Source organism: Acinonyx jubatus, chromosome A3 (assembly GCF_027475565.1).
Source record: "Acinonyx jubatus isolate Ajub_Pintada_27869175 chromosome A3, VMU_Ajub_asm_v1.0, whole genome shotgun sequence".
NCBI classification, from domain to species: Eukaryota; Metazoa; Chordata; class Mammalia; order Carnivora; family Felidae; genus Acinonyx; species Acinonyx jubatus.
In genome coordinates, this window is record NC_069388.1 from 129,574,062 (window position 1) to 129,581,817 (window position 7,756).

Here is a 7,756-nt window from a genome sequence, read left to right on the forward strand (position 1 = left end):
CCCGTCCCCACCCGACTGCGCCCGTCTCCCGTAGCGCTGCCCACCCGCTCTAACAGCCTGACTGGTGGACCGTGGTCCCCAGAAGCCCGAGTCAGCGAGAGGCCCACGAGGGGCTCCGCCTGAGGCCCACAGAGCAAGAGGAAGATTCTGGAAATACAGGCTCCTGTAGGTGGCACCCAGGCACCTTTGCCCTGGCCCCCTCCCCACGCCCGGTCAGAAGAATGAGTGAATAAAGGAGGGAATGAAAAAGAAGGAACCTCAAATAAGACTTTGTAGATGTCGCTGGCGGCTGGTGCAGAGGTAGCCTGAGGGATGAGCACAGGGCTGGAGGTTTCTTTCCTCTTTTCAGCAGATGTCGTTGCCCCTGTGATTTCAGGAACCTGTGAGGTGCTGCACAGGAGTCGGAGGACCTGTCCTGGACCCTCCCTGCCCCTCACCTCCACGTGTCGCCAGCGAGGCCTTGGGCCTATGAGTCACTGTCCTCCTGGATTGGAGAGTCACAGCCACCCAGCTGGGCAGTTAAGCGAGGAAATGACAGAATGAGGGGACAGCTCCCAGCAAATGCCAGCACACAAGCAGGGCCTCAGTAAAGACGTTGACTGAATCAATCGTGGCAGATCTGTAACCTGAATGGCAGCACCGTCATTTTCCTTACTGTGAAGTATTTCAAACACACGCTGGAGAGGCGATGTCATGAGCCCTCCCTGTGTGCCCAAGAACCAGCCAATCCTAACATCTTGCCATACTTGCTTCGGATGTTCGTGTACAAAATAAATAATATCACAATACAGTTAAAGCCCCTGGGCAGCCCTCCGTGATCCCAGTTCTTTCCTCCCCAGCCCCCTCTCCCAGTACTCTTCTACAACATGCCATCCATGTTTCTATACTATTACTACATATGCACGCGTTCGTGAACTAAATATAACACGTTTATCAGTTCTACAAACTTTCTGGGTATTATCACACCCTATGTTTCGTTCTGTAATCTAGTGGGTTGATTTCATACTGTTTTGCTCAATGTTATGGTTGTGAGAGCCATCTGGTCACTCACGGAGCCCTACTTGATTCATTTTAACTGCTAAATGGTATTCCATTGTATGGCTATGGCACAATTTACATACACGTTCTTCTGTTGATAGATATCAGCGCTGATTATGATATGGTTATAAACAAGACTGTAATGGGGCGCCTGGGTGGCTCAGTCGGTTAAGCGTCCAACTTCGGCTCGGGTCATGATCTCACGGTTTGTGGTTCGAGCCCCACGTCGGGCTCTGTGCTGACAGCCTGGAGCCTGGAGCCTGCTTGGGATTCTGTGTCTCCCTCTCTCTCTGCCCCTCCCCCATTCATGCTCTGTCTCTGTCTCTCGAAAATAAACATTAAAAAATAAATAAAATAGGGGCGCCTGGGTGGCTCACTCGGTTGAGCATCCGACTTTAGCTCAGGTCAGGATCTCACGATCTCATGGTCTGTGAGTTCGAGCCCCACGTCGGGCTCTGGGCTGATGGCTCAGAGCCTGGAGCCTGTTTCTGATTCTGTGTCTCCCTCTCTCTCTGCCCCTCCCCCGTTCATGCTCTGTCTCTCTCTGTCCCAAAAATAAATAAACGTTAAAAAAATAAATAAATAAATAAAATAAAGACTAAAAAACAAGACTGTAGTGAACATTCTTGGAATTGTATTTGTGTTTCTAGAGTATAGCCCATATTCAACCCAGTAAAAACATGTACAGAATAACTGTTGAATTAACGGTAACCAATATGTTTGCTCTGTGGTTTAGGTTCTGCAATTGCTAAACCAGTAATCACTGTAAGAAATGCCCTTACTTTCTTTTCCCCTTCCATTTTGACAGCTTACAGTTTATCAAGCAAATAAAATCCTACAGAACCGAGGTTAGCACACTTTTTTCTTAAAGGACCAGAAGTAAATATTTTATGCTTTGCCAGCCAAAAGGCAAAATCTGTGCTGTCTTTTATATAAGTACTTTAAAATGTAACCTTTTAAAAATGTAAAAGAAAAATTATCTCACGGGCCATTAAAAATTTTTTAGGACCAGGGGCACCTGGGTGGCTCAGTCGGTTAAGCGTGCAACTTCAGCTCAGGTCATGATCTCGCAGTTCGTGAGTTGGAGCCCTGCGTCGAGCTCAGTGCTGACAACTCAGAGCCTGGAGCCTGCTTCAAATTCTGTGTCTCCCTCTCTCTCTGCCCCTCCCCAGCTTGCACTCTGTCTCTTTCTCTCTCTCTCAAAACTAAATAAACATTAAAAATTTTTTTTTCTAGGACCAAAACAAAAACAGGCAGCTGAGTGCATTTGGCCCATGGGCCATAGTTAGTTTGCCTATCTCTTGTTATAATAACATCATTCCTTTCTTTAAAATCCAACATTAAAAAGGAAGTCACTTTTAATAAAGACAAAAATAGGGGTGCCTGGGTGGCTCAGTCAGTTAAGTATCCGACTTCGGCTCAGGTCATGATCTCACAGTTTGTGAGTTCGAGCCTCACATCGGGCTGTGCTGACAGCTCAGAACCTGGAGCCTGCTTCAGATTCTGTGTCTCTCTCTCTCTCTCTCTCTCTCTCTCTCTCTCTCTCTGCCCCTCCCCCGCTCATGCTCTATCTCTGTCTCTCAAAAATAAATAAATGCTAAAAAAAAAATTTTAATAAAAACAAAAACATAATTTGGCTCACCAGAAGAATCAAAGCGAATATGAGATCACTACCTGGGAAAAATTCTTAGAAACATGTCCCATACCTTAGCTGAATGAATACAACGACTTTGGAGAAACCATTTAATCCTATCCTTAAAATCTACAACAAATTTTAGAAATGCATAGGCTCCTCCCAACTAAGAATTAATTAGACAAGACATGAGATCCGACGAAAAACTTGAGTGTTGTTTTGCTGCTTAATGAATCATCTCTCCGTTCCTAGTTTATTGATTTAAACACTAGCACACAAATACGAACGATTAGATTTGTTGCCTGAACCGAACCTGGCCCGCTTACTTTATGTGTCTTTATCGAACTTGAACAGAAAGTAATTTCAAGATATTTTCTCAAATGAGGAGAATCAACCTCATTTACCATGGGGGTTGAGAAGAATGAGAGCAAACTAAAAATCTGTGGTGGCCAGGCTGAAACTCACAAAGGGGCTGTTAATCCCCAAGCCCATTCAGTAAGCAAGGTTCTCGCAGAGGCCATGGGGTCGGGAAGGCAATTAGACATGGCTTCTGGGCACATTTGTTTCCCTGACCAGCATTATCCTGAAGAATCATACGCGTCCACTTCTCGCACACCTACACACACACACACACACACACACATTCTTCTATCCTTCGCACATACGCATCATCCCACACGCAAGTGCGCAAGTCTATGCATGTGCTAACACATGTACCCCTTACCCACACTGCTTTCTGAAATGCACACAGCACACGTGCTTCAGACATACCTATGGCTCTTTTTCACATACATACGTGTCTCTCATACCTGTGCTCCTTCCCACAGACCGCCAAATACTTCTCTCCCTTTCACACACACAGGCCCACCCACCCGCCTTGTCACACAGACAGTTTTCCCCTCGGGACACGCATTCTCCCCGTGCCCATATTCCTCCCGTTTCTAGCACAGGCAACTGTTTGCCCGCCTCGTGCTTTCCAGCTTACACCCATTTTCCCACAACTTCCCCCCGGATGCGCGTGTACTCTCTCACACGTTTTCATATCTATGTATATTTGCTCATCTGGCCACACGTACAGATGTATACACAGTCCCCTTCCTTTCCTGCTTTGGTACAAGTAGCATCCGCTCGCGATCACATTTAGCCCAACCGCCCAAGGGAAATGCCGCAGAGTGGAATTAGGATGGAGACTTTGGAAGCCCCCATCTGTGCCTGTCAAGCCGCTTGGAGTCATTTGTTATCAGCCTGCCACGTGTTTCTACATAAAGAGCGCTTCTAAATTACTTAAAGTTTAGTCTCTGACAATAAATATTTCTGTAACCTGGCCTGTGTTAAGAAAATGTTCCTCTGGTATAGTAACTGCTTTCAACTTGCTTAAATTCCCCCAAAATGTGTGTGGCTAGGTGCATTGGTTCGTTTGCGTCGCCATAAGAAAGTCCCACAGACTGGGTGGCTTCAACCACAGAAATGTATCATGTCACAGTTCCGGAGGCTAGCAGCCCACAGTTGAGGGGTCAGTCTGGGTGGCTTCTGCTGAAGACTGTGAAGGGGTATCTGTCCCCGTCCCACCATCTCTGGTTTGTGGATAGCTGTCTTCCCTCCATGTGTCTGTCCAAGTTTCCTTTCTCCTAAGGACACCAGTCATTGAATTAGGACCCACTGTAGGGACCTCATTTTAGTTTGATTACCTCTGTAAAGACCCTTTCTCCAAATAAGGAGGGTTGGGGGTTAAGACTTCAACTTATGAATATGGAAAGAAGCAGGAATAAGAAACGCAATTCAACCATTAATGGTTCAAACCAGAGATGCCAAACTCTTCCTTGATCAGTCGTACATCGGAACCCTAGATGTGGCCAGGGCTTCGTTTGGAACCTTAAACTCGGATCGAACTGCACCCACTCTCTTCTCCACTTCCATTTATTTATTTTTTTAATGTTTATTTATTTTTGAGAGACACAGAGACAGAGCTGTAGTGGGGGCGGGGCAGAGAGAGGGAGACACAGAATCGGCAGCAGGCTCCAGGCTGTCAGCACAGAGCCCGACGCGGGGCTCGAACCCACGAACTGTGAGATCACGAGCTGAGCTGAGGTCGGAAGCTTAACTGACTGAGCCACTCAGTCAGTTACCTCCATTTTAGCGGGGATATCGAGCACCCAAAATTCAGAAGCCCTTTTCGATGGACTCCCTGAGGTGAAACTGCTCCACCTGGTGGAGAGTCGAGACGCTACACTTCAGCGAATGACAGACCAGCTTGTAAGGCGACCGCTAGCAGGTTGATATCAAAGGAAAGAGTCAGAGGAGCAAAACAAAGTTGGTGCAACTGATACATTTCACGCGGGTAGTGCATGGAAGCTGAACATTTAAGTAGAGCACATCAAACGATAAGACACTAGTAAGCAAACTAGATGGCGCTTACATAGAATTCAGGTGGAATAGAATGCAATAACTCAACTTGGATGAGACTTTCTTTTAAAACCCGGTTGCAACATAGGCACAGACTAAGAGTTTCACGCTGGACCTTCATAATCAGGAAATATGAAATTATATAAAAGTTTGCGATGCCCTGCTCCAATGTATGTATAGAAAGAAATCACTCTGTATAGAAATATCACTATGTATAGAAATAAATCACTCTGCCAATTGTGCAGCAAGGTTTAATAAGCCACCATCATCGCTAATGGCATTTCCAGAACACAATTACATAGAGCTGAAGACAATGTAAATGATACAAATAGTATCACTTGTAGATATTGGGACCCATCACACTTCTTCTCTTTTTCTCCAAAAAATACCTCCGGGTGTCTGGGTGCCTCAGGAGGTTGAGCATCCAACTTCGGCTTAAGTCATGATGTCGCAGTTTGTGGGTTCAAGCCCCACGCGGAGCTTTGCACCGAGAGCACAGAGCCGGCTTCGGATTCTCTCTCTCCTTCTCTCTGCCCCTCCCCCACTCATTCCCCCCCCCCCCCCAGAGAATTTAAACCTTAAACATTAAACATCTTTTTAAAAAAATAGAATACCTCTTGGGAGTTTATTCCTCTAAGAATGTAATGGTATAATGTACACCATGCACATTACAAATATGTATAAAACACCTGGATTGTTGTCATGTATCCCCAAATCCTATGTATAACTCATGGAACTGACATGTCAGACTTTTAGCCCCAATGATTTAGCATCAGCAAAGAAAAATTACTATTCTGGTGGTTGGTAGCTTCTTGATGTATAACTTCTTTCTATTCAGAAGAACAAGGATGCCTTTGTTGAGAAATGTATGAATACAAAGTGAACAGTGCTATTTCTTAAGGGCCAAGTGAAAATTTTATCTGCTTTATCTTACTTTGCACACCCTTAGCTCTTGCTAGAGGGAGTGTAAATTGATTCAACTTCTTTGAAAGACCATTTGACAATAGGTAACAAAATCACCAGGGCGCCTGGGTGGCGTGGCGCAGTCGGTTAAGCATCCAGCTTCGGCTCAGGTCATGATCTTGCCGTTGGTGAGTTCGAATCCCTCATCGGGCTCTGTGCTGACAGCTCAGAGCCTGGAGCCTGCTTCAGATTCTGTGTCTCCCTCTCTGTCTGCCCCTCTCCTGTTTGCACTCTGGTCCTCTCCCTCCCTCTCTCTCTCAAAAATAAACATTTAAAACAATCACCAATGCATCTCTGAGAGCCTAGTGGTTCACTCCTAGCCACTTATCTTTTGGATATACTCACACCTGTGTGAAAGGAAGTATGCACAAGATTAGCCCATACCGAGTGTTGTTCCTGGTAGGAAAATATTAGAAGTAGCCTAAGTGCCCAGCCTTGGGGAACAGCACGGGGGATTTATGGTACATACACAAAAAAGAGTGAGAAAAACTTTTATTGCATTGAACAATCTGCAAGATATTTTTCCAGGTTGAAAAAATCAATGGTATGATTATTAGTGTGCAAACAAGGGTCAGGGGAAAAAACATAGATAAAATATGTGTGCATAAAACATCCCTGCACGAATGCATAAAAAGCTGGTATAATGGTAGCCTCCCAAGAAAGGGCTTTGCTGCTAAAGGACAGAGTGGGAGAAAGATTTTTTTCACTATTTACTCTTCTGTACCTTTTCACTTTGGGGCCCTATAAATGTATCGCTTCAAAAAACTAATGTTTTGGGGGATGCTCAGTCGGTTAAGGGTCTGACTTGGGTTTAGGTCATGATCTCACACTTTGTGGGTTTGAGCCCCACATCAGACTCTATGCTGACAGCTCAGAGCCTAGAACTGCTTCAGATTCTGTGTCTCCTCTCTCTACTTGCCCACCCCCCCCCCACCCTGCTCATGGCTCTGTCTCTCTCTCTCTCAAAAATAAAAATAAACATTAAAAAAATAAAATTAAAAAAACTTTTAAATTAAAAAAATTTTTTAAACTAATTTTTTAAGTTTATTTATTTTGAGGGGGAGGAAGGGCAGAGAGAGAGAGAGAGAGAGAGAGAGAGAGAGAGAGAGAGAATCCCAAGGAGGCTCCACACTGTCAGTGCAGAGCCCTACTCAGGGCTTGATCTCACAAACCATGAGAACATGACCTGAGCCAAAATCAAGAGCTGAATACTTAACTGACTGAGCCAGCCAGGTGCCCCCAAAAAGAATATGTTTTGAAAATGTTTTAATGTTTTTATTTATTTTTGAGAGAGAGACAGACAGAACATGAGCTGGGGAGGGGCAGAGAGAGAGAGGGAGACACAGAATCCCAAGCAGGCTCCAGGCTCTGAGCTGTCAGCACAGAGCCCGACGCGGGGCTCGAACTTGCAAACCATGAGATTATGACCTGAGCTGAAGTTGGATGCTTAACCGACTAAGCCACCCAGAGGTCCCTAAAATGAATATTTTTAATTTAATTTGCCTTGACCAAAATATCTCAAAAACTTAAAACTATTTTTCAATTTTGGTATCATAAGTCTGAAACCAATGTGATTAGTCTCTGACATTTAGCAACTTTCTCTTCTTTTAGGACAGGTATGGTCTACCTTTTGTATGTTGATATGTAATGATAATGAATATATAAATGCATAAATACATAAATACATAAATAAATAAATACATAAATGATATGTCAATA